Raw genomic sequence first — 27,288 nt, forward strand, 5'->3', positions numbered from 1 at the left:
ATAGCTCAAGGAACTAACGATAAAGGCCAAAACCAGGGGAGTGACAGGAGAGAATAAAGTGGGAGATGTGAAAAATAATTGGGAGCTATATACAAGATGGAAACCCTGGTGGCGTAGTGGTTAAGAGCTACAGCTGCTAACCAAAAGGTCAGCAGTTCAAATCCACCAGGCGCTACTTGGAAACTCTTTGGGACAGTTCTACTCTGTCCTACTAGGTCACTATGAGTCGGAATCAACTTGACAGCAATGGGTTTGGTGTTTTATATACAAGATAGGAGCCCTGGTGGTGCAACAGTTAAACACTCAGCTGCTAAGTGAAAGGCTGGCAGTTCAAACCCACCCAGCGACTCCACAGGAGAAAGGCCTGGTTATCTGCTCCAGCAGAGACTACAGCCCAGAAAACCCTATGGGGCAGTTCAACTCTCACATGGGGTTGCTATGAGTTGAAATTTGACTCGACAGTACCCCAAACCAACAACATATACAAGATACAGAAGTTGATGAGGTTTGTGTATGCGTGTGTTTGTGTATGCATGCTCACAAACAGGTGCTGAGCAAAGGGATGGGCAGGGGAAAGCAAGACAGAGGAATGTAAGATGTTGCCCAGGTTTCTGACGTGGGACAAACAGAAGCTGAGGGCCTGCTCCAGGAGAGAGAAGATGCAGAAGGCATACGTTCATGGCACTTTGTTCTTCTCTCCTGTCCACAGCCAATTCTGCTTGGTAGAACAGACATCCATTCAAAAGTTATCGACTGCAAGAGCTCCTTTCTCTACCATACTACAAACCGCTTTGGGGAGGGAGGCAAGCACTATTCAACTTAGAATACTGCCCTCCCACCAAGAAGCTCACAGAACTTTACATATTAAAGATGCTTAGAATGGTTAATGGGAAAATAACCACATAAAAAGTACTGCTACAGAGATACAGATCCCAGAAAAAAATATATAAATGTATATGTGTGTGTGTGTGTGTATATATATATGAATATATATACACACATATAGATGTATATATATATATATTTATATGAATCTAATTTTTTAAGTGTGCTTGATTTCAAAATTAACATGTGAAATCACGATAAAACTTGAAGAGTTCCTGCAAAAACAAAAAAAGAAACGAAATGCCAAAAATAAATGCTTGGAAGCGCCAAAGAATCCAGTAAGTAGAAAGATTCGCTATATATTTAATTGAGTATGTGGGCTAGGAGAGTGTTGCCATAGCTTTCTTTAACCACGGAGAACATAAATAAATATGCCTTTAAAGTGATTCCTGTTCTTTACCCCCTCCACCTCCAGTGAGGTGAAGAATGCAAAACTACAAAGGAAAAAATATAGAGATAGCTGAAAGTGCTATTTTCAAACACATAGTTATAATACATAAAACACTCAGAAACATGCCAGCACATATATACCAGAATTCATAATAAAGTTCTAGAAACTGCCTCATCTCTCGAAGAGAGCACTCCTCGTGAGATATTTCCTATGAGAAGGCAATGGCTCCTGACACTGTGCCCTGATGCCTTCATTCAAAGACTGCCTGGACTGGTCAAATTGCGTGTGCGTTCACTAACAGAGAGAAAGGAGGCCTTTCGGTAATCTGTGAAAAAACTTCCTTCTAAGAGTGAGGTCTACATTAATTCCTTTTTGTTGGAGTGTGAGTGATTTTCATTTTCAAAATATGTGACTTTTGAAGTGTGTGTTTTTGGGGGCGGGCTTTAAAGCTGCAGGGGAGGGTGTGTCTATCATTAGCCCCGTTGCTCCGTCACTGTCTCCATTTATAGTTGGGGTTTGTAGAGAGCTCAAAATAGGAACTCTGGGCTTCTGCTCATCTTAAGTCATCAAAGAAATGCAAAAATTTATTCCTTCTTGCATGTAACACCATCTATGCTGACATCAGGGAGCCCTGGTGGTGCAGTGGTTAAAGCACTCAGATGCTAACCAAAAGGTCAACGGTTCAAACCCACCAGCCACTGCACTGGAGAAAAGATGTGGCAGTCTGCTTCCTTAAAGATTTACAGCCTTGGAAACCCTGTGGGGCAGTTCTACCCTGCCCTATAGGGCTGCTATGAGTCAGAAACGACTTGAAAGACAGTGGGTTTGGTTTGGATTTTGGTTAAGCTGCTGTCTATTATGACTGACATAGTTGAGTAGAAATACTGACCTTAATTGTTTCTAGGTCCAAATTGACTCTTTCATGCCATATACAAAGGAATAACAGAATCTTAATTGAGTTTTTCTTTAGGAATTTGTTCAGATTAAAAGAAAAAAAAAAAAAAAAGCACTTACAAGGGCAATTGCATGATGCCTGAGTAACCAGTGGGGACTAATGGGATCACCTTCCTGCAGAAGGGAAGGACCACTCCACCAAGGTGAGACTACGTAGGCTGCTTAAATTACAAAACTAAATTATTACTTTGGCCTCGAAAGGCTAAATAATACCTCCTGTAACTTACTTGTGAACTGAATCTAGAGCTAATTACTAGAATCACTGTGAAACTATAGTTGAGACAAAACAATATGTGGAAATGATGGCTGTAACATTCAGAACACCACAGAAAAGATGGCACACTCAAAACAAGGACATCTCGAGGAGTTTATTCACAAAGGCATTATGTACGGAGACCCATAGGGGTATGGAGGAGCCATAAGGGACAGAGCAATAATCTGGGGCAGCAGAGTCAGAGTTATCATCATCTCTAGGTTCAAAGGGACCAGGAGAGAGAGGAAGGAAATAATACAATGGAGGATAGCACCTAGAGAAGACCAGTGGCCCTCTCTGGCAGATAGCTTGAAATTTAGCAATCAGGGACCCAGAGGAAGATATCTGGCCAAGAGCCTATTAGCACTCTCAAGAGGGACACGTTGTCATCTTGGGTTTGACGATAATATGTTTTGTTTCCTACCTATTTGAGGATAATAGCATCCTTCAGTCACTATGGCAATAAAAAGTACTCCCACTCATTTCTAAAGTTCCCCTGGCCAGCGGGCAGTTCAATCTGCAGTTGAAAACCATTGAAAGTAAACTGTTCATCAAATGCCCCTGGAATTTGTAAATCTTTATCTCTGGGTCAATCTAGAACACCAGAAAGCTATATCTGGAACACATTAACTATACGTAGACATTTCTTCATCAAATAGAATTTTATATTTTGACAACTGAAACACATTTCTAATAGTCTGTAAAATTGCTGCCAGCAACAATGACCAACATATTGTTCAATGGCTCCTGAATAATGATCCTCTTGATCTGACACAGGGTTGTCTGCTCTCTCTCTCTAAGGCCATGACCACAACTTGAAATATCTTTTACATTATGAAGACCCTCAGATTTGTATTTCCATAATTCATCTCCACTCTTAATTCTAGGCCTAAATATTCATCTATTTCAAAAGTCAACCTGAACATTTCATACATTCTTGAGACTCAACAAGTTGAAAAAACTGTTTTCATTTGTCTTTTCTGAATCTTCTTCTCATTAGGTTTTCTCATCCATCCCATTGTTGTTCAAATGAGAACATGTGGAGTCACCCTTGAGCCACTTTCTTCTTCACTTCCTATTCAATTACTAAATCCTATTGATCCTATTCCCTAAATACCTCAAATATGTCCACATCTCACCAATTCTACTGCTACTACTCCACGCCAAGATACCACCATTTCTCACCTGGACTTCTCCAGCAGCGTGCTAACTGGGCCCCCAGGGTCTACCCTTCCCCTTCAATGCATTTTTCATTCTGCAGCCAGAGTAATTTCTCTCAAATGCAAATCTAATTCCATTATTTTTCCTTCAAAAATCTCAGTGGCTTTCTACTTAAGGAATGATTTGGCCTTAGCCTACTTCTCTTACCTCTCCTTGACAGTGTCACTCTCTCCCTTACACAGGCTTTCTTCGATTCCCAAGTTCATGAAGCTCCCTCTCAACCTCAGGGTTTACACCCATGTGTTCCCTATCTCTCTCCAAACTCCCTGTAGAGCTAACTTCTATGCATTCCTTAGGTCTCAACCTAGATGTCACATTCCTCAATGAGCCTTTGACTGAATCCCTGGGCACTGTGAGCAATATTTATTTCTCTTTTTCTATGTGTAACATGCTTGTACATGACTGTCTCTGTAGAGACTGGGGCATCCCTTTTATTCACTGCTGCTTCCCCTATGGTTATATCATCATAGCACACAGTAGGTATTTGCAAATATTTGATAAATGAGTGAATGACAAACTCCCCCCAAAAAGTGCATCTCTTTTATCCAATTGCAACCTTCCATGCAAAATGACACATTTCCCCTCATGAAAATCAAGAAACTCTGCAACAAATTTAATACAGCTTAATTACAGTAATCTCATTAGTCTCTCCCTTTCACTAAACAGTTTAATGATTTTACTTTTTGTGTTTATTAATACTGTTCTCTTTCTAAGAAGCATTTGAGGAGGTTATTTTCATTTTAACGGTCATATTGTATATGTATGCTCTACTCAATGCCGGCTCCAATCCCTTCTGGAAATAGGCAAGGGACAAATTTTAAATAAACTTATAAGAAAAGGAAAGAGATTAAAAGTATTTTAAAATAATTTTTAACAACATGTACTGAAACAAAATATACTTTGAGTTAACTCCCAAGTAATCACAACACTGTAATCTCCAGAAATTCAATTTATCCAAATTATTTATTCTATAAAAATGGACTGACAGCCTGCTGTAAGTCAGGCATGGAGCTAGTCGCTAGAGCTGTAATAGGAAAATCACAGTTGGTGCACTCGGAGATTTTTTAGTTAACAAATTTTGGGGGAAAAAATTCAGTGTGCCTTGAGCAAAAATGATTTCTACTTGAAAGGAAACTTTCTAAGGTAGAGAAGGAAAAATATATAAAACCTAAACTCCTACATTTAATCAGCAACATAAAGTTCAAAGCCTATCATTATATTTTGATTCCCGTTAGCTATCTAATGACATACAAAAATGCTTAAGATGTTAAATGAAAAAGAGAGAATACAGAATCACATGTAGGGTACAATTGAAATTATACAGAATGATGTTCCCATATGAGCAAAGAATACACAAAATATAAAAGGGGGGACGATTGATTTATTAGATCATATTTTCCTAACAATTGTTTTAAAGGCACTTGAACAAGATCTGCTAAATGGTTTTTCACTTTCAGGTATTCACTTTATTTGATTATCCCTGTGGCAGGAAACACAAATTAAAATACCTCTTGGTAACAACAACAACAACAAAAACCAGAAAAGACCATTTTAAACTATCGGGTTACACTTTTCCTATTTTTAACAGAGGTGATCAAGATGTGGATAAAGAAAAATATATTTCTTTAAACAAAAAACAACTATATAAATGGGACAACTAATAGTACATGGGTGCTCTGTGTTCATATCTGGGAGACAACAGGCTCATGTGGACTCTGGAATACTGAACTTATGCTTTCTCTAAAGGCAGCTGCCATACTGTGCCCGCCGACTGCTGCCCGTTGGAATATGGATCCAACATTACTCTTCTGACTTTAAAGCTTTGTTTGTGTTTTGTAGACACCAGGAAGCCAAAGGAAGGAGTTCTGTGGGCCACATATAGTACGTGATATGTCATTCTGTAACTTCCAGTCTAAGTTATGCACACTGGACAATGGGAATATCACCAGGGAAGGTGCTTAACGAGAGTGAGAGGTCTTGCCCTGGAACTCAGAAGACCTAGAAAAAAAGTTCCACCTTTGCCACTGTTCAGGGGTATATGATGCTAGAAAAATCACATTACTTCTCTAGATGAAAAGTGAGCTTCATTCAATGAGGTACGAGATCGGGGGGAAGGAGCGCATGCTTCTTAGTCTCCTAATATTATGATAAATGGAGAAAAAAAATTAAGTTGTCAAGGGTTTCCTTCTACTTGGGTCATCAATAAACACCCATGCAAGCAGCAGTCAAGAAAGCAAACGGCATATGGCATGGGGCAAATGTGCTGCAAAATACCTCTTTAAAGTTCTAAAAAGCAAAGATGACGCCTTGATGACTGAGCTGCGCCTGACCCAAGCCATGGCCATTTCAATAGCCTTATACGTATGTAAAAGTTGGACAATAAAAAAAGAAGACAGGAGAAAAATTGATTCATTTGAATTGTAGGGCTGACAAAGAATACTGACTATACTACGGACTGCCAAAAGAATAAACAAATCAGGAGCAGAAGAAACACATCTGAAATATTCCTCGGAGTAAGGATAGCAAGGCTTCATTCATCTTGCTTGCTTTGGACATGTCAACAGGAAAGACCAATTGCTAGAGACGAATACGATGTTTGGTAAAGTAGAGGGCCAGGGAAAACAAATAAAACCCTTAATGAGATGGATGAACACAAGAGCTTCCACAGTGGGCTGAAATATACCAAAGAGCATGGAGACAGCACAGGACCTGACAAAGTTTCCTTCTGCTATACATAAAGGCACCAAGAGTTGGAGCTGATTTAATGCCAATTAACAACAACACAGAAGAAGACATAACCAGCCGGTTGCCCCCAAGTCAACTCCAACACATGGCCACCCCAGGTGTGTGTCAGAGTAGAACTCTGCTTCACAGGGTTTTCAAATGGCTGATTTTTTGGAAGTACCCCAGAACCTTCTTCTGAAGCACCTCCGGGTGGACTTGAACATCCAACTTTTCATTGGCAGCCACGAGTTTCAACAGTTTGTACCACCCAGGGACTCCAGAAGAAATACAGTGACATTCTAAATATTTACAATGAGTTTCAATGGAGAATAGGAGCTTTATTTCATTGTGAAAGATCAGTGCAGGCAAGTATTTATAAGTAATGGCTGGATGAAATGAACAGATAGATTTAGTTTCTGAGTTTGCACAATGAGGAAAAATGCAAATACAGCCTACCTGTTTCAGTTAAAATGTAATGCTTTCCTCATTTGGTACTCGTTTTGGCTCAGTGAAAAACTACTTCATCATTTTCTCCTACCTCCAAACAGAGGAAAAACTAAATAATTCTGCTTTCTTGAGTCCCCCCGCTAACTATATTTCATAACTCAAGTTTCAGTACCCACAGCTCCATTTCTTGCCCACCCAGGGCTTCTCACACTATCCATTTGATAGATGACACCTCGAGCTAGAAAACTACCTAACAAATTCAGAATACATCATGTAAATGTAACACTACACATTTAGACAAGTACTTCTCTACACTGGCTGCACCACAGAATCATTTAAGACTTTTCAAATATAAATGATCTTGACCCACTCAGAGAGTAAAATGTGGAAGATAAAAAGTGGGAGGGGTGGCAGATGATTCTGAGTTAAAATCAGAGTTCACAAATATCTTTTTTTCCATTCTTGTAATACCTGTTTTTTTTTTTATTGTACTTTAGATGAAGGTTTACAGAACAAACTAGTTTCTTATTAAACAGTTAGTACACATATTGTTTTATGACACTGGTTAACAACCCCACGACATGTCAACATTCTCCCTTCTCGAACTTAGATTTCCTATGACCAGCTTTCCTGTCCGCTCCTGCCTTCTAGTCCTTGCCCCTGCGCTGGTGCGCCCCTTTAGTCTCATTTTGTTTTATGGGCCTGTCTAATAGTTGGCTGAAGGGTGAACCTTGGGAGTGACTTTATTACTGAGCTAAAAGGGATAACTTTTCTTGGTACTGCTGTTAAAGCAGAATTAGGGAAGTGTACCCAGGGCTATGAGTAATGGGTAGGGGTTACTCCAGTTGCCTTCGAGGGCAATGTTTATATATACTGTTTGTTTGTTTCTAGTAAACATAAATTCTTCATGAACAATCTGTCTATAGAACAATTTGACAAGATGTATCAGAGGCCCTAACAAAGTCCATACCTTTTAAACCAGTAATTTTATTTCTGGGAGTTTGGACTAACCACAGATGGCATAAATGTTTTGTTTCAGGAGAAATACAGAGTAATGTATCTTATAAACATGAAATATTATGCATGATTTAAATAGTCAATACATGGGGAGCAGTGAAATAAATTTCACATATTCATATAATGGAATATTATGCAACTATTAAAAATCACGTAGTAAAATGTTTAAAGCCACCAAAAATTACATATTTATAGGTTTTAAAAGCAGGTTAGGAAACGCTGAGGCCTCTGGGTGGCGCAAATGATTTATGCTCAACTGTTAACCCAATAGTTAAGAACTACAGCTCCTAACAACCCAAAGATCAGTAGTTCGAATTTACCAGCTGCTCCTTGGAAACCCTATGGGGCACTTCTACTTTATCCTATAGGGCTGCTTTGAATTGGAATTGACTTGACAGCAGTGGGTTTTTAACAGGTTTCTAACCTTAAAAAATTGGCAGTTCAAAACCACCCAGCAGCACTGCAGAAGAAAAGACTAGCCAAGAAATCCCTACAAAGCAGGTCTACTCTGTAACCCATGGGGTTGCCATGAGTCAGAATCGACTTAACAACAACAGGTTTGGTGTTTTGGTTTAGGAAATATTGTTTTATATCTGTTAATCAACACATGTACCTATCTGTACCTTACATATACACATACAAGCATACATAGTTAGAAGGATTTAGTCCCAAACAGGTAATGGTGGTTATTTTAAGAAAGCAATTTTTAGGCATTATGTATATTTTCCCAAGTTTTGGCCACCAGCATCTATTGGTTCCCTTATCAGAGACATAAATGTACATATATATATATATATATTTTTTTTTTTAAAGCAACCACACAATAACACCAAAAAAAAAAATTATAGTATCTGAACTTGTGTGTATGTGTGTGTGTGTGTCCGCACACATATAAAACAAAGGAACATAGAAAAAGATTAAAAGTAGTTTTAAAAAAAACATTAAACAGGGTTAAACATTGCCCTGAGTGATGCTATGAAGGGAAACTTGGATTTTCACTTATACATTTTTTGTCATATTTTCCACATTAAAGGCATTCCTTTATAAGCAGTCGCTGAAAACTGGTGATGAATTAAAATGATCCAAAGTTCCTTTGGAAATACAAACAAACACAATTTTAATTGGTGTCACCGAGGTCAAAATATTACTGCCAATAGAGGGACATGACCAACGCATTCATCTTCAGTCCTCAGACACGTAAACCACACACACACACACACACACACACACACAATATCTTATGAGCTCCCCAGAGAGCTTTTGACAGAGAGGTGCAGACAAAAATATCTTACTTCTGTGCAATGTATCAACACTTGTTCATTTCACAGCGCTCTGCTCTGCAAACATGTACTCCAGCTAGCGATGGGCTATTCTTAATAGCTTCGGAGTCAGAAATAGCAAAAAAACAGTATGGTGTGGTGTGGTATTCCAGGGCAGCTTTTGTCTTAGAAGCTTTTCTGTTTAATTAATTCTCAGAGCCCTTCTGAACTGGTATCCAATCCTGTCAAGACAATCAGCTCCCTGGACTACTGACAACACCAACGCCAGTCTGTCAAGTTGTTTTCCAGAAATAAAATTGAGTCAAATTGGGAACATCAATAGGCTACCTTAAAAATCCTCATTTCCTAATCCCTAATTTAAGAGCTCAGCTGCTAATCAAAAAGGTCAGCAGTTCAAATCCGCCAGCCAGCTCCTTGGAAACCCTATGGGGCAGTTCTGCTCTGTCCTATAGGGGGGTCGCTGTGAGTCAGAATCGACTCGATGGCAATGGGTTTGGGTTTTGGTTTTAACTATTAAACAGAGGAGCGATGACGCAGATGAGGTCCTGTGCTCACATGATCATAAAACAAGCACATTATCATATTAAAACCAAGAAAGCAACATTCTAAGTAGTTTTTTTTTTTTCTAAGTAATTTTTAAATGAGATGGTATGCCATCAGCTTGGAACTTGAGAGGTTTCTGAGGCTCCTCTTTATTATAAATACCAACCACCCAGTACAGAACACTTAGTCCTCAGCATGCATGTGGCTGGCACTTGATGAAAGACCACTGTGATGAGGGTTAATTCAATCTGAGACTGTCCTATAATCTAGGACCGTGGCGAAAGAAGAGCCTATTTCCATAGCCAGCAGCCTCACCCACTGAATCATCCCCTCATAGGGTCATACGCTTTTCTCCAGTCAAGCCAAGGGTTTAGTGAAAAGCACCATGTGTTGGACCAATCAGCCCAGAAACAAGAAAGCCCCATTCCGGTGAAAATATGATGGTATAGGCGCATTTTACATGACTCACAGGACTGGAAGTTGGAAACATTCTTTTGGTGGGCAAGCTAGCAAGGAAGAATCAGTACAACGCTAACAACTTTATGTATGTTAAAGAAAATTAAAAATATGGCACATTGATCTAACGGGATGTTGAACATTAGGCTGCTGGTAAGCAAGGGAACGTGTATTCAAAATAAGGGTATATAAAGAAAAGTAAAATAAGATTTACAGAAATATGCAAACCCGCTATATTTTACGGTTGGCAAGTAGCTCAAAAGGAGTCCTGCTGGCACAGTGGTTAAGCGCCCAGTTGTAAATGCAAAGGTCAGTGGTTTGAACACGCCAGCAGCTGCTTCACAGGGGAAAAATGTGGCAGTAGGCTCTTGTAAAGAGTAGAGCCTTGGAAACCCTACAGGGCAGTTCTACTCTGTTCTACAGGGTCACTATAAGTCGGAATTGACTCAACGGCAGTGGGTCTGGGTTAGTTTCAGGTACGGCAAAGATTTTTAATAATGTGACTAAATGTTATGAATGCACTACTCCTTTATCCTCCCCTTGGCATTGTAAATGTTGCTGATTCTATCACCCAATGACCTTGAATCTTTCCAGGTATCGCTACTGATACTTAATGGTACCCTAGTCCACTATCACTGGTGACTTTAGTTTCCTGCAATAATATATATCTTTCTAAACCGCCGCTCGTCTTATTGCTCTCCAGTATGTTCTTTATGCTGCGAGGAGAATATTTCTAAAACCCACACCTGATCTTTGCCATTGCTTGTTTAAACCCTCCCCACAAACGTTCTTATTGCTCTTAGGATGAAGTCCAAATTCCTCCCTCATAAGCCGCTGCTTAGCTTTCCAGCCTCCTGTCTTACCCTTCTTCAACCTGGGATTCTATGTTCCAGGCATACTCTGGTTACCCTGAAGTGAATATCTTTTGATCAGCTCCTACCTCTCAACTCCCAACGCGCATTGTCAAATGAAAAAACATTTCTGGGAGGCCATTCTTGATCATTCAAGTCTAGGTAAGGTATCCATCAATAGTGTCCCTTAATGTACTTCCCTTATGGTAAACCTTGTCTATTGTTTGGCAGTTACTTTTTTAATGTTCTCTCCCCCTCTAAGCTCCACAAGGGCAGGGACTTATTCTTTCTCATTCAACATTCTACCTTTAGGGTCTAGTAAGTAGATACTCAATAAGTATTTGTTCAATGAATCAAAGTTATTTAAAAAATGTATTATTGACCAATTCCATAAAAGAGAGATCAATACAAAAAAACACTCATGGCAGTAGTTAGCTAAATGATAACCAACCCAACAATCTTCTCTAACCCTCATCAGTTTTGTGAAATTGAACTCTTAGCCACTCATCTAAGAAGTATTCAAATACGACAGAGTGTACTACAATTCAATGTAATTAAAAAATGTTTTGAGTTAGTTTATGCATTTTGGGTTTCTTAGCTCTAGATAACAGGCAATGTGGTGAGAGTGATTCAGTAGTTTTGGGTTATAATCCACTACTATAATAGAACCAGGAGCCTCCGGGTGGTACAAATGGCTAAAATCTTTGGCTACTAACTGAAACGCTGGAAATTCAAGGCCATCCAGAGGGGCCTCAGAAGAAAAGCTCGATGATCTACTTGTAAAAAAGCAGCCACTGGAAACCCTATGGTGCATAGTTCTACTCTGACACCCATGGGGTTGCCATGAGTCAGAATCAACTTAATGGCAACTGGCTTTAATAGAACCTACCATTCCAATCTATTATTGCTACTTACGAGCCATTAACAAAATAAAACGATGGGTCAAATGGGTAGGATTCTTTCTCTGAGGAAACCCCCAAGTCCTGTAGCGGTGTCTGGATGAAATCTGTGTGTCAGTGGTAAAGTTAAAAAGGTAACCACTGTTGAGACAAGAGTCTGAAAGAGTTAGTGGGGTAGTCACAAGGGCATTTTGAGAAGGAAGGAATAAAGTTGATTTATTTATGCATAATTAAAATATACAATGTTCTCTATAGAGCTTGAAGGAATTTGAAGAGCATAGATTTCCACCCTCTACTGAAGCAAACCAGGCTGAGGAAAGACGTGCCCAAAGTGATGAGGCCTTGACAGGGTCAAGATGAGAACTCAGTTTTCCAGACTCCTAGGACCAGTGTTCCAACCAACACATTACCGAGTAAGCAGACTTGCTAATGAGCTTACAAAAAAGGCAACAAACCCCACTTTGTTCTCTAACAAATGTGGACCTCAGTGTAGACACCAGGCAGCAGTGCATGGAAATCACCAACAAGCCTCAAAGGAGACAAGGTAGGTGCTGTGTTTGCACGCAAGAGTTTCCAAAATAGTAGTGGAATTTGGTAAGGGATGCCACCAGCGTAGGCAAGTGGCTATATTTGCTTCAGTGGAAACAAACAGACCCTCGTTCACATGTTTCCAAAGAATTCGGGTGATTAAAAGCAAGGCCAAAAGGAAGAGGTGGCCATCTTACAGAACTCAGAGAATTCCAAGAGCCAAATGTGCTAAGACCTAGCAAGAGGTCAAATAAAATATTGAAAGGACACCCTACTGAAAGTATATTAAGCTCACAGCAAAGCCACTAGATGTTTGCACAGTTCTTTTCTTTCCCTTTTTGCAGAAAGCATGCTTATTTTTAAATAATCTCTGTATCATTATGATCTGAGTGAATGTCAGCCACATGATACATTGTTTGGGGGGAAAAACAAGTTTCTCTCCTAGCATGTTTGTTCTCAGAAATGGAAGCTGTTTTGTCCACTTACTGTAAACGGATAAAAGGGCTGAATCACAGAAGGGTATAATTTCTAAGGAGAGAGCACTTTTGCCACAGAGCCAGAGGAAGGGGAGAAAATGTTTTCAGAAAAAGCGACTATTAGGGACAAATAACAGCTCTATTCACCAAACCTGTACACATCCCTGTATCCTTGTAAAACAAGCTCTGAAACCCCATAATGACTAATTGCAGCAAAATTACTCACATTCTCGCTTTGCATAATCGCTAAAATGGCTCTGGGTTTTTTAACTCTCCCCCTTCAACAATTCTGTACTCTTCAAAAAAAAAAAAATATATATATATATATTACAACCACAGCACAAATGGTTACAGCAAACAAGTGTACCAGGCACATCTGCTGTTCCAGAAAGAATTCACTCTCGTGTGCCAAATCCACGTCTATCGGAAGAAATAAAAATAAATGGCGAGCCGGTTCAGCAAATGCCCAGATAAATCCTGCAGAGACCACATAGGGTAGATTCATTTCTCCTGGTTACTGTGGCCTGAAAAGGGCAAAGGAACGAGGGGTAATCCAGAAGCAAGGGCCGCTCTCACACGCCTGTCTTTGTCACTCACTCACTGAGTAGCAGTTTAACATCGTTCCCTTCGTGATTTCTCTGGGCAACCACTTAGAACACAGGATTGAGTTTATCACATCAGAGGTGGAGGACAATTGGAAAAAATTTTTGTAATATATGAAGAGTCTTTTCAAAAACAACAGTAATGATGACAGCAACAACCAAAGTCTTTGAAGGGTCCCCAAACGACCCTTTGCTATTTTCTCCGTTTATCTTGGAAAGCTTTGTCGATAGAGTGTATTCGATACTTTAGAACATGCAGTACAGAAAAGTGCCCTAGAATTTGGAGGAGTAGAGAATTTATATTTTCTCTCTTTTAGATAGCCACTGTCAACCGGAATTTGAAGATGGCTGTGGGAGAGACTGCCATTACTTTGGCCATGAACACTGTCATCAAGCTTTGTGGGAAAGCTGGTGGGCCGAGGTCAGGGTATCAGTGCCTTCACCAGCTTGGAGGTAGAAATTTCTGAAAGACTTCATTTGAGACTCTTTCCTCCAGTGGAACTTCCTTTTGACCGTAAAATGAAGAACTGTTTTTTCCTTTTTAAAATTATTATTAAAAAAAAAAGCAAACAAGAACAACAAATTCTAAAACAAATATTCCTTGGGACACAATTTTAAACTGGGGCCAAGAGGTTTGCAAGGCTTGGGTCTAAACAAATTCACTCATGTTCTTGTGTCTCAGTTTCCTCTCTATAATTTGAAGGGTCTGGACTGGAAGAATTCAAAGATTCCATCTAGCTTTTAAGAACTGAAGGAACCCAGCTCCTCTGGTCTCGGATAAACACTGACATCTTCAGTCTGGTATACAAACCGAGATTCTTCTCATTCTGACACTATTTTTGGATTCATTTTCTAAATCTCCCAGAACCAAACCCAGTGCCGTCGAGTCGATTCCGGCTCTCGTAGTCCATATATTAAAAAAAAAAATGCTTCATCAACCATCATACTCCTTATGCTATAATGTTAACTAAAAATAACGGGATATAAACTTGTATATGAAAAAGTATGATTAAAATACAATATGTGAATAAGGAAACAAAACTTATGGGTAGAGGGAATATAGGTATTTTTCTTTCATTTTCTTTTATACAATGAACATGTATCTCTCTATATAAAATAAAATAGCTTTATTTTAAAAGGAAAACAAACACATCACCAAATATCTTTTCCATTCGGAGAAAGCACTGCCTTTCCCAAAACCATCCAGACGCAAGGAAATGCAATATTTAGTCGGCTCTAAATGTACGACTTTAGAATTTCTTTTTGGAAAAAAAAAAAAAAAAAAGGTGTCATTCATACAGTCATCGACCATTTACTGACCACCTTCTAAATACCAGCAATTTTGTCGGCTGCTGGGTAACAAGTCACTGTCCCGTCTCAATGAACTCAACTATAATAAGGGAAGCAGGCAGAAAACCAGTGGAAACCTCTCAGATTCCCAGAAGTCTGACAAACCCCACTTGGAACACAGTGCTCCAGTACAACCCATTCATTTTTTTTAAACATAGAGCTGAGTTCCAGCCAGCCAAAGAACACTGATTTAAGATGCCAAGAACTAGGGTACCCATTCTACTCTGTAAGTACTGGGTGACTGTAGGCAAGTTCCTGCCTTCCCTGTGACTCAGCTCCTTCCCCTTCAAAGTGCTGGCTAAAAATGCTTCTTCATGCTTCACACCTGTACGAAGAGACAATATATCAGGCAACTGCCTCTAGCCAGCCAGCTCTTCCTCTTATGTCTCCCATATCTCAAATAAATGCCATCACCTAGATAACTCACAAGCACTCTCAAGTTTGAGAACAAGTCTTCCAAACTACATATTGCTAGAGATCACAGTCTAATATTAAACTCTTCATGCTCTCATAACACCTAAAACATAGTAGCGAGAAGCCATAGTAGGTTCCCTAAATATGATTGTGAAATAAATGAATATATTAAAGTATGAAGTTATCCCCCGCTTAATTTCCTCTATTTAGTGTGTGTGTGTGTGTGTATGTGTGTGTGTACCTATGCATGCGTCTTAGCCCTTGTGGATTCTAGGGTGACTGTCATTACAGAAATATGGAAACATGATAAACAGCCTCAGAAACATCATAATTCAATAAGAAAGGGAGATACATTATAGAAAGAGAGGAGAGGAGGGAGGAAAGGAGGAAAAAGAAACACCAGAAATGATCCAAGACATGAGAGACGCAATCATGGAGCTACTCATTCTATTGCTGGATTTCTCCACTCAAAACCTCAACAATGAAGAACAACAACAACAAAAAAACCCAAAACCAACCAAACATACAATTTCTCAGGGATCCAGTTCTCAGACAGTAAGAAACAACTCTTCAAGAAGACATTTTACTATTATAAAAAAATAGTTCAACCTTGACAATATTTCTTCCTGTCTCTCCATGATTTTTAAATGTTTGATCAAAACATTATCCTTAATTTTTTGAGTTGTTCCTAAGAGTCGACGGCAATCCCTCATGTAAAACAGTTTCTTCATTAAAACAGTGATACTCAGTCTATAAAACATGAGAAATACTAACAACGGTAATAAAGAAAATGGGGGGGGGACCATCCATAATTCAAGCACTTACTGATAATAGCTGTTAAACCTTGGTAAATTTATTTGCAAGCTATTTTTTTCTATGTATACATATGTGTGTGTGTCTATGTGTGCATGTGCACGGTTCATATGAGTGGTGATGTTTAAATGTGAACACTGTCTGCACGCAGCTTTGTATCTTATTTCTTCATTTAACATCATATCATAGATAGATTTAAAAACCCTTTTAAAAAGCTGTTTACAATGTGGTTACCAAGTAGTCAATCTGCTTTAACAGACAGGAAATTCAAATGTAATAATCGGCTACTTAAAACACGTCTTCAGTGGCAAAACCAGGACTCTGATGCAAAGCATTAAAATTTTTCCACCATTCTGAATTACACGATACTTTCACAAAGTAGTTTGCTGCTGATAACAAAGATGTGAGGAGGTGCAAAGGTATATCAAAGTACCAGGCATGCGCTTCTAACAAAATGTCAACTCCCCACCTACTCAACTTCCCATGCATATCTGAGGATGTTCTTTCAAACGAAACAAGATATGCGTGCAATTCAGACAATTGCCAAATGCCTCAATGTTAAACCCTCTGATATCAAATTCCAAAAGCCTTGTTGTCTCTAGACAATTGATATTTGAGATGGAGCATAGAAGGGGCAGTCATTTATTGTAACTACATTCCTCCTAGACCTTTCAGTTCTATCTCTGTAACAGGTTAGACTGCCAGAAGGTCACCTGTAGAATGACAAGACCAGGGCTCTGTTGAACACTCTGCGGCCATCTGTATATACAGGCATAAAGGGGGTCAGACAAGAAGTGACTTCAATAACACAGGCAAAAATGATGAGGGCCCTGCCCTGAGGGAGAAGATTTGAAGGAAAAAGTCTTCGGCATGATCAAGAGAGTTTCTCCCTGTAGAAATTCTGTCCCAGTATACTTATTTTCTACCATGATATCTCCAAAGATGAACAGGTATGCAGCAAATGAGACCAGCTGCATCCGAAGAAAGCAAAAACACCTTCCTGAAACAGGACCTTTGTTAAAACAGACACTAAAGTGGAGCATCAGAATGCAGGTGAAGAAACGGAATCAGAGTGAGACTGTTAAAAGCGAAGGCCTACAATCTGGCTGTCAAAATTAGTTGACATTATTACATTTGACCATCTATGGGTCCTTTAAGAGGCGGTGGTCCCCAGCCCACCCCCATCCCTGCTTTGGGCTGTCCAAATAACACAGTCCTGGTCACCATGAGTACGGATCAACTGGACAGCAACAAGTTTGGTTTTGGGTATTGCCTTGGAGTAGATTTCAACTCATAGCAAGCCTACAGGACAGAGTAGAGCTGTTTCATTGGGTTTCCAAGGAGTGGCTGGTGGATTCGAACTGCTGATGTTTTGATTAGCAGCTGAGCTCTTAACCACTGCACAACCAGGGCTCCAAATAACACAGTAGTTATTCATAAGTCTTAACAGAGGATCCAGAAAATTTCAAGGGGAAGCACAACAAATGTGTTCAAGTGGCCTCAATAATTTTACCTCTGGCTACAATTCAAAGACATAAATCTTGCCTCTGACTCAGAAAATAATCATCTGGCTGTGGAGATTCCTATATAAACCCTCAAGGAGAAGGGGGAAATATCAAAGAAAAACAAAAACAAATGATTTACTTCACACACTTACTAGACTTTGTCTAAATAGCTAACTAAAACTGGGGCCTTGGGGCTAATCTCCTCAATTTAGTTTTGTAAATAAAACACTGAACAGAGTCACTGGTACAGTGGTCTGAATCTCCTAAGTCGACACCCTTAGAGATCATGGAGCATTTATTTAAATACGACTCAATCTGAGAGATCTAGGAAGAACAGGCCTGCATTTCCACATGCAGCCTGAGCTAAAGCTAGTGAGTACATGTCCCCACAAGTTTTCCACACTCCTCACTACTCCCTAGTATCCACCCAACCAGAGATCAGATGTCAGTCAGCCATTTATCCTGTGAAATACTTCTTTTGTAATAAGTCTATTAAAAAACAATAGAATGCTTGTTTTAAGAAATATAGAAAAAATGTTAATTATTCCTAGGTGGCATATATATAAACAAGAAGCATCTATGCAGACAATGTGCAACCAAAATTACCATTATAAAATAAAGCAAACATTTGGTCAACTTGGCTTTTGTTTTTTTGGTCAGCTTTGTTTTTAAAATGCTTACTTGGATCTGTGATATTACATCTACCATTCTAGAATAAATGAATCATCGTTCGGCACCAAAGAAAGAGAGGTCATTTAAGTCTATATAAGAGTGCTATGCAGTGCAATGGAGCCCTGGTGGTGCAGCGGTTAAGAGCCTGGCTGCTAACCCAAGGTCGGCAGTTCGAATTCACCAGCTGCTCCTCAGAAACCCTATGGGGCAGTTCTACTCGGTCCTGGAGGGTCGTGATGAGTCAGAATTGGCTCCACGGCAACTCATTTTTTGGTTTGGTGCAGTGCAAAAGAAAAGTAGACGTGCCCACAATGCTGCCAAAACAAAACAACTACAATAACAAAAAGGAAAAACATAAACAAAATGAAGAAACAATGCTGTGAAAACAGCAAAACTTATATATTTTCAATATATGAGCTACACATTAACCAAAAACCCACTGCCATCCAATCGATTCTGATTGACAGTGGCCCTGGAGAACACAGCAGAACTGCCCCACAGAGTTTCCAAGGCTGTAATCTTTAAGGAGGCAGACGGCCCTGTCTTTCTTCCATGGAGTGGCTGATGGGTTCGAACCACTGACCTCTAGGTGAACAGCCGAACACTTAACTAGCTGTCTCTAACTCAGAATATGTTTTTTAATATAAAATTTTTTAAACCAATAATAAAATATACCCCGTTAGAACTTGAGAAACTATCGTGGTTTATGATTGTTTTTAAAGTATGGTCAAGTAAATAGCTTAAATGTATAAAAATTAAACTACTTCAAGCCTCACAAGTTTTGAGCACTAAAGAAATAATGCAACATAACTTTTATCATGGAATACAGGGCGTTAAAACTTTATTTCAGGGTGTAATATTTTTAAAGATGTCACAGCATGACAGTTTTCAGAATGTAACTGTTGGCCTATAACCAACAGGCACTAAGGATTTTTTGCACTGTTTTCAGAAAGACAATATATATGAAAATATTCTATTTACCTAATAATCCATAGATGAATGAATGCCATTTATAAGATGGAAGTAATAGATCAGCTTTCTTTTCCTCTAAATAAGAAATCCGCCATTACTTTGCAAAACTTTGGAGGGCTAAGTGACAGAAGGAAAGACAAGAGGGACTCATATTGCTTAAATGGACTAAACATATTTCTTATTTTTGTTCCTCCTCATTTTCTGACCTTTGGCAATGCCCAGAAATGGTAGGCTCAATGCAAAAATAAGGGACCACGTCACGTACATTCAAATGTCTCAAATAACATATAGTAAAAGAAAAGTATTCCCTTGCCACCCAATAAATACATCCAATCAACACAGGTCACTGGGTCCTTGGACAAGGGAGAAATTCATCACACCAGATCCCTGGACTCATGGAGTCCATAAAACAGCAAAAGAGACAGAATAGGCTTACAAATAGCTGTACCACACACCAGGGAGTGTTAAGGAACACAACAGAAGTGTACAAAAGGGCTCAAACGGACTACGTCTTGAGGGAGGAAGTGTTAGAACACAAAGATGGCTGTGTGTTTCTGCATGCCCACACATGCCAGAAGAGAGAGAGTGGATTCTGTTTGGAGGAAATGTGAATGAAAGCACAAAGAACTAGGGCACATATGGAGAGCTATCAAGTGTGACAGGAATTTAATAACAACTGATATACATATGATGTGCCAATCCTTATCTAAGTGCTTTACATTGAACCGAGGAAGGGTCAAGGATCATCCCCATTTTACAGATGAGGAAACTGAGGTCTTATGAGCTTAAGTAACCTGTGTGAGGTCACATAATAAGCAAATGTTGGCATTTGAATCTAGGCCTTCTGGCTCCCAAGCTGCTCTTTGAGCCACCTCTACACGAAAGCAAGTCTCTGGAGGTAAGGCTGCAAAATGAGAAAAGGACAAATTGTGAAGGGTACCATCTGCTTTTAATTTCGGTTGACAACTAATATGATGGAATCAAGGGACATGTATTAGGGCAAAAGAAGGGCAGGGGAGGGACACTAAGAGCTGGGAAAAACATACACTGAAAGGAGAACAATTACTTTCGGAAGAGAGGGCTCTGTCATTTCATCAGGCGTGGGGACACATATACCTTGATGAAAATTACTTCTGTCTGGTTGAGGGTGACATTTTCATATAGTCTTGAAAAACGCAGCTTACAAAATGTTACTCTATTAACTAAAACCCTACTGTCATAGCTACATAAGCTGTTCTGTATTCACACAGGTGCCCAGGTGGTGCAGTGGTTAAGCGCTTGGCTACTATTCTGGAAGGTCAGTGGTTCAAACCTACTGACCGCTCTGTGGGAGAAAGATGTGGCAGTCTGCTTCTGTAAAGATGACAACCTTGAAAACCCTATGGGGCAATTCTACCCTGTCCTATAGGATTGCTATTGGTGGGAATTGACTGGATGGCAACGTGTTTGGTTTGGTCTGTATCCACACATGATCTCAGTTAAAAAGATACAATTCTTAAGTATAAAAGCTTTTTCCCCCCCTCCATATATAGTCCCATTTAAAATTATTTCCTCACAGGACAACCACATGGGAAACAACACACTGTGAAAATTAAAACATCAACAGTGGCCACACACAAGAAGCACGACCTTCCATTCCTTAGAAACCATCACAGGCCAACGCACTAGGAATTATCATTTTTTGCATTTGCTCAGGGCTTTTAAGAGGGAGTTGGAGGAGGAAGACAGAAGAATGCAGATAAGTATTCCCTAAACCTCTTTTTTTTTTTTTTAAACCTCTTAAGGAAACCCTGGTAGCATAGTGGTTAAGTGCTACGGCTGCTGGCCAAAAGGTCGGCGGTTCAAATCCGCCAGGCGCTCCTTGGAAACTCTATGGGGCAGTTTTATTCTGTCCTATAGGGTCGCTATAAGTCAGAATTGACTTGACAGCAATGGGTTTTCAACCTTTTAAAATAGTGAGCCCACTGAAAAACAAGGAAACTAGTTTTTTTTTTTTAAAGGAAGCAAAATAATAACATCTTTTATGAGATTCCTTACTAATTTGAAGTCTTGAGTGCACTGCATCAGATCATTCTAGCCAGCCGCCTCTTAATTTTAATTCAGAATTCAACAGACACAAAGTCCGTAACCGCTTTAGGAGAGGCTGTTTCAAAACACACTGCCTTTTTATTAGCTTGTTATATAAAAATTATGGTAATTTCTTAATAAAGTTATAGAAACAGACCACATTATTAATTGTATTGCTAATATAATATTTAATTAAAGGTGCATTATGTTGATAGCACTTAGCATCTGGCACTCTGGCTTTACAGACCTTATAGTGTAACAACAAGAAAGTAAACAATCACTATAAATGCCTGCTCTCGTTTCAGTCCTCAGTATGGAGTCAACATTCTTTAGAAGAATACTGAAGACTCATTATGTGTGTTGACAGTAGCTAGGAAAAGGAAGAACTCGTAGGCAACTGTCACATAGTACATTATCCAGCATTATGCAGGGTCATTTATCTCAGGAGACAGAAATGGTTTTTCTATAAAATAAGCATATTATCAAGAGAGGCACTGTTCTGTGGACCTGCACAGGTAATCGGAAACGTTGGTGGCATAGTGGTTAAAGAGTTTGGCTGCTAACCAAAAGGTCGGCAGTTGGAATCCACCAGGTGCTCCTTGGAAACTCTACAGGGCACTTCTACTCTGTCCTACAGGGTCGCTATGAGTCAGAATTGCCTTGACGGCAATGAATTTTAGTTGAGTTCACGTGTAATCACTTGCTTCTAACTTTTAACACAGATACTCTAATGACTTTTGTTAGTTTAAAACCAAGTTGTTTTATATATCCCACTTCCAAAGCTTCCCAGATGCCTTTTCTAATGTAAACTAAACACATTCAATGGTGAACTAAAAACAAACAAACAAACAAAAACACTGTAGCCAAGTCAAAATCTGACACATAGCAGCCCTATAGGACAGAGTAGAACTGCCCCACAGGGTAATCTTCATGGAAGGCTGCAATCTTTATGAAAGCAGTCTGCCACATCTTCCGCCCTGGGAGCAGCTGGTGGGTTCGGCCTGGGACCTGGTTAGCTGTCCAGTACTTTAACCACCATACCACCAGGGCTCCTTAATGAAGGACTAATGAGACCTATTTAGTAGAGATTCATAATTTACTGCATTGGAACTATTCCTTGCAGGGTTTTTTTTTTCCTCCCCCTAAACCACAATCATATCTCATTACCCTTGCTTCATGTGAACGTTTTGGTCTAAACTCTGTTTCTGGTATTTATTGAAGGGAAAGACTCTTCCATAGAACATACAGAATCTACTCCTTTTAAAAATGTCAAATCAAAGTCGTCCCAACAAAGTGCACCACCAAACTAAGGTGGATGATCTCAGTAAAAACAACAACAACAAAAGGAGAGAAAGAGAAATTTTTCCTCTGGTGTTAATAGTTACTCCATGTTTTTGAAACCTGACACAAACCTGCAGCCCCCCCTTCTATAGGGAGCAATAATTCTGATCTACTTAAAAATGGAATGTCAAAGGTCGCCACACCTCATCCCGCTCCAACAAAACCCCCTCAAAAAACAAACTGTGATATAAGGATAAATATACGTATATAATTAGGAACTAAATACAGCATCTTGAAGATGGGTGAGGAAACTGTAAAACAGTTTTACCTAACAATGCTGCTCTCTCTATAGATTGATACATGTGTATAGATACAAGTTTCTGTGTATTTACATATACTTCATATATGTTTAGTAAAGGAACAGAAATAATTTTGGTCATTCAGATATAAAGCAAGTCTATTTACATGTCTTGTACTTTCCCCCTATGAAATACCCATATAAATATATACTGACTCTCAGGAGGTTTTCAGGTGTAAATGGTTTTGATATTTTCAACTTCAGAATTTTAAAACTTGAATTTTTAGCCCAGGGGCAAAAGCAATGCATATATATATATGTGTGTATATACCAAGAAAAATACCAAACCCACTGCCGTCGAGTTGATTCCGACTCACAGCAACCCTATAGGACAGAGCAGAACTGCCCCATAGAGTTTCCAAGGAGCACCTGGCGGATTCGAACTGCCGGCCTCTTGATTAAGAGCCGTAGCACTTAACCACTACGCCACCAAGGTTTCCGTGTGTGTGTGTATATATATATATATAAAAACCTTAGGACTAAAAACAGGATGCCAAATCCGCAATGCTGGCCCATTCTACTGGAGAAGGGGTTGTCGGAGTTGTGAGAAAATCATCTCTGCCCCACTCCCCATTCAGTTGCCAAGGGAATGGCTCAAGCTCAGAACCCAGCCTGCAAAATAAGGAGGAAAGAGTTTGGAAAAAAAAAAATACAATGGAGGTACCTTGGAAGAAAGGCCTGGTGATCTCCTTCCAAAAACTTAGCCACTGAAACCCCACTGGAGCACAGTTCTACTCTGACACACATGGGACTGCCAGGAGTCAGAACTGACTCCATGGCAACTGGGTGGTTAGCCTGATAAGAATAAAAATGGTGGGGTTTATTGTTGTTGTTGTTGCTAGGTTCCCGAGAGTCGGTTCCAACTCACTCACGGTGACCCTGTGTACAACATAAGAATAGAAGAATATAAAAGGAAGAGGGTCAAACTACTGCATTATAACAATCCGTATGGACTTGTTATAAAAACCAAAAGCCCAAAACAAACCCATTGCTGTTGGGTCAATTCCAACTTATAGTGACCCAACAGGAGAAAGAAGAACTGCCCCATATGGTTTCCAAGGAGTGCCTAGTGGAGCTGCTGACCTTTTGTTTAGCAGCTGAGCTCTTAACCACCATACCACGAGGGCTCCGTTATAAAAACCAGGCACTATAAAGTACTAAAGGCAACAATTCCAACAAACTCAAACATTCTATTACCTTCTTGAGGACTCTGAATTCTGTAAATAAAGCCCATGTTCTCTGGGGAACTGTAAAAAAGCTGGATGATACTAAGTTATTTATTTGTTCATTTAGGCTGCCAGGTGGAATCTATGGTCACTAGAGAAAAGATCAAATTCCAACATATACGTGCCATTCCCAATGAAAAGCTTTTACATCTCAAAGTCATTTTTTTTAAATAAAAATTATAAGGAAAAATGCAATTTCTAGTATCTTAAAGAGTGACGGTGCATTTAAATTATACTGAGCAATTTTTGTTCCAGTTGTTAAAATGGTTGTAAACATGTTACATAACTAGAATTTGTCATGGGGAGGGAAGGTCATGTCACTGAAGGAACTCAGACCACCTTCACCAGTTTCAATGTTCAAAGTGGGAAGGTTGGCTGAAGAGATCTGGGGTTGAGGACTAAGATGATATAGAAAGTATTGAAAAGTAAGACCCAAATATAGAAATATGAAAGAAAAAAGAAATGAGCGAGGGAACAGGAGGTAGAAATGAATAATTTAGATAGAAAACATGAAGAATAAGCCATGCCAGAAGCTCAATAAATTAAAAGACACAATTTAAAACAGAAAAAGTCCTGTGATAGTTTCAAGTCATGACCAAAATCACATCCACACAAAAAGTCTCGAAGTCAAAAAACATCGAGGTCTCTATTTTTCTGATCTAAAACTGGAAAGAAGAGCTTACTTTTTAAAGAAAAAAATCCCTCATTTTAATTCTTTCTCTTATCTGAGAACCTTCTTTGTCAGTTTTAACAGCAGATTAATCACTTTCGCAACCTACGGAAAAAGTTTTCTGGAAAGCATAACAGCCTGCAAGTGTAAATGACAGTATTACTTTTCCTGCAGCTCTGACGCCTACAAATTCTCTCTTGTCCATGACTCAGCATGAGGTAAAAGGAGCTAATGAAAAGGGCCACGTTTCCCCTTAAAAAATTGTGAACTTTCCTTCAACGTGTAGAACTGTAAAAGAAAGAAAGAAAAAAAAAAAAACAAAAAAAAAACAACAGCTTGATAGAAAACCAGAGCAGCTATATGAATGTTTTTCAGTTATATACCTAGAATTTTCCCTCCACGTGATGCTAAAAACAGGTTTGTTGTTTGCCCCTCACCTAAGGCCTAACTACTGGGGTTTTTGTGTATATACATTTCTATATTACCTTTAATTTGGTAGGATGATTTGAAGTATAAGAATGTTGCTTTGCCTGAAACCAAGATTTCCACAGGGATAGACAGAAATCATAGAACTTTGTGGTCAAGACAAGGGACTTGTCCCGGGGCTTTCCCTCTTAGTAAAATACCACTTGATTTGATTGTACATACAGCTCTCTAGAAGCAGCCAGCTTACCAGGGAGCCATTACAGAAAAAAAAAAAAAAAAAAGAGATAGGAGAATTACATTGTTTCTCTTTCCTACAGGAGGAAAGGTATGATCTCTTTGTTGGAAATGTATGTGTGCTCATGAGATGGTCACATGATAAACATTCATCAAATATTTATAGAGTCCCCAGTCTTTGCTAGACACTGTGCTAAAGCACTGGGTAAAGAGGATGGGAAATTTAACAAGATGGTCATGGTCAGTGGTCCACGTCCTCGTGGAATTTACAATGGGGGGGGGTTAATCATGTGGGAGAAGAAGGAAGGAAGTAAGCAAGCACTTATAAGAGAGTGTGAAAAGGGTGGAGACTAGGAAGTTCAAGGAGAAAGACACAGGAGCACACAGCAAGGGCATCTAAACAAAAAACCTTTGAAGGTGGGTGAACATTGCCCAAGGGAAATGCATCCATGTTGAGACATGGCAATAAAGGCCTGGTGATATGGACAGTGCTCTAGACAGAAAGAAAGGCTTGATGACTTTGGTAGTCTTAGAGAAGTTCAGAGGGCTAGAATAGAGAGCATAAAAGAAGAATAGCAAGAGGAAAACCTGAAGAGGCATACACAGGAAAGTACTATTACTATTCCCATTTTACATATGGGGAATGAACCAAGAAAGGCTACTTGTCCAAGATCCCATAGCTTATAAGTGAGACTCAAGCCTGGTTCTTTTTTACTTCAGAGGCTGGTTTCTTAATGTCTGGGCTAAGGCGATAAGGTGTTAGAGAAGTAATACAACCAGATTTGCATTTTAGGAACAGCTTGGCAGATAGAGAAGGGAACTCCCAAGAAACAAGCTATGAAGTTAGCACCAATGGTCCAAGAAAGATGATGGTGATCCAAAATAATGTAATGGCAGTGGAAGTAAAGATAAGTAGAGAGGTTTGTGAAATATCTAGGAGGTAAAATTGATAAGGGGGAAAAAGGGGTCTAGAAATAATACCTAAACTTTTGGCTTGGGCAATTGGTTAGACAGTGACACCATTCAATGGAACAATGTAAGAGTACAAGGAGCTTTCAGGGAGATGTTGATGAATGTATTCTGGACATGTTGAAGCTGAGCTGCCTATGATATGTCCAAATGTTCCCAGCCAATGAACAGTTGGAAACATGGACATGAAGTACAAGAAAACCTACTGGAACAGATCTGAAAACCAATATTACAGTACTGGCATTTGAGGGCACCGCAGTCAGAGAACGCAAGCCAAATATGAGACATGAAACAAGAAATGGTTCGAGAAAAGAAACCCCCCCACCCCCGCCGCCACACACAAAAAAAAATCAAGGGGAGACAGAAGAAGGGGAATTAAGAAGATTCCTGATATGAAAATGTTCAGAAAGGCAGGGAAAAATTTAAGAGAGCTTGGTGGGCAACGATCTCAAAAAGTTGTCAAGAAGGCCTGGGTGTGCCACAGGTTTAAACAGGGCAGGTATGTGAAGTGAAATTCTGGAAAAAGCCTACAGGTTTTAACAATAAGAAGAGCAAAAGTGCAAAGAATGGGCTGAAGGGCTGAACCATGGAATCTAAGTTGTACGAAAAAAGAAATAAAGACAGGAAGCAACTGATGGGGAGACAGAAGTCAATGTAAAGGGAGGCAAAAATGCAGAGGAAGAGTAGAGAAGGTACTTGAGAGAGTTGGAAGAAGGTAGGGTTGTGTTCAGAGGTAGTTTTTGTCATGATTAATGAGGTAGGATATAGTCAAGCAATGACAAGATCCCGGGTGTAACCATGCGT

General features: G+C 39.5%; 1 protein-coding gene across 14 annotated transcripts in view; it reads right to left on the reverse strand.

The window, feature by feature from the left end:
* LPP (LIM domain containing preferred translocation partner in lipoma) overlaps positions 1 to 27,288 on the reverse strand; it is a 778,646-nt gene that overhangs the window by 288,456 nt on the left and 462,902 nt on the right. The window lies entirely within an intron of this gene.

Source organism: Elephas maximus, chromosome 1, assembly GCF_024166365.1.
Source record: "Elephas maximus indicus isolate mEleMax1 chromosome 1, mEleMax1 primary haplotype, whole genome shotgun sequence".
NCBI lineage: Eukaryota > Metazoa > Chordata > Mammalia > Proboscidea > Elephantidae > Elephas > Elephas maximus.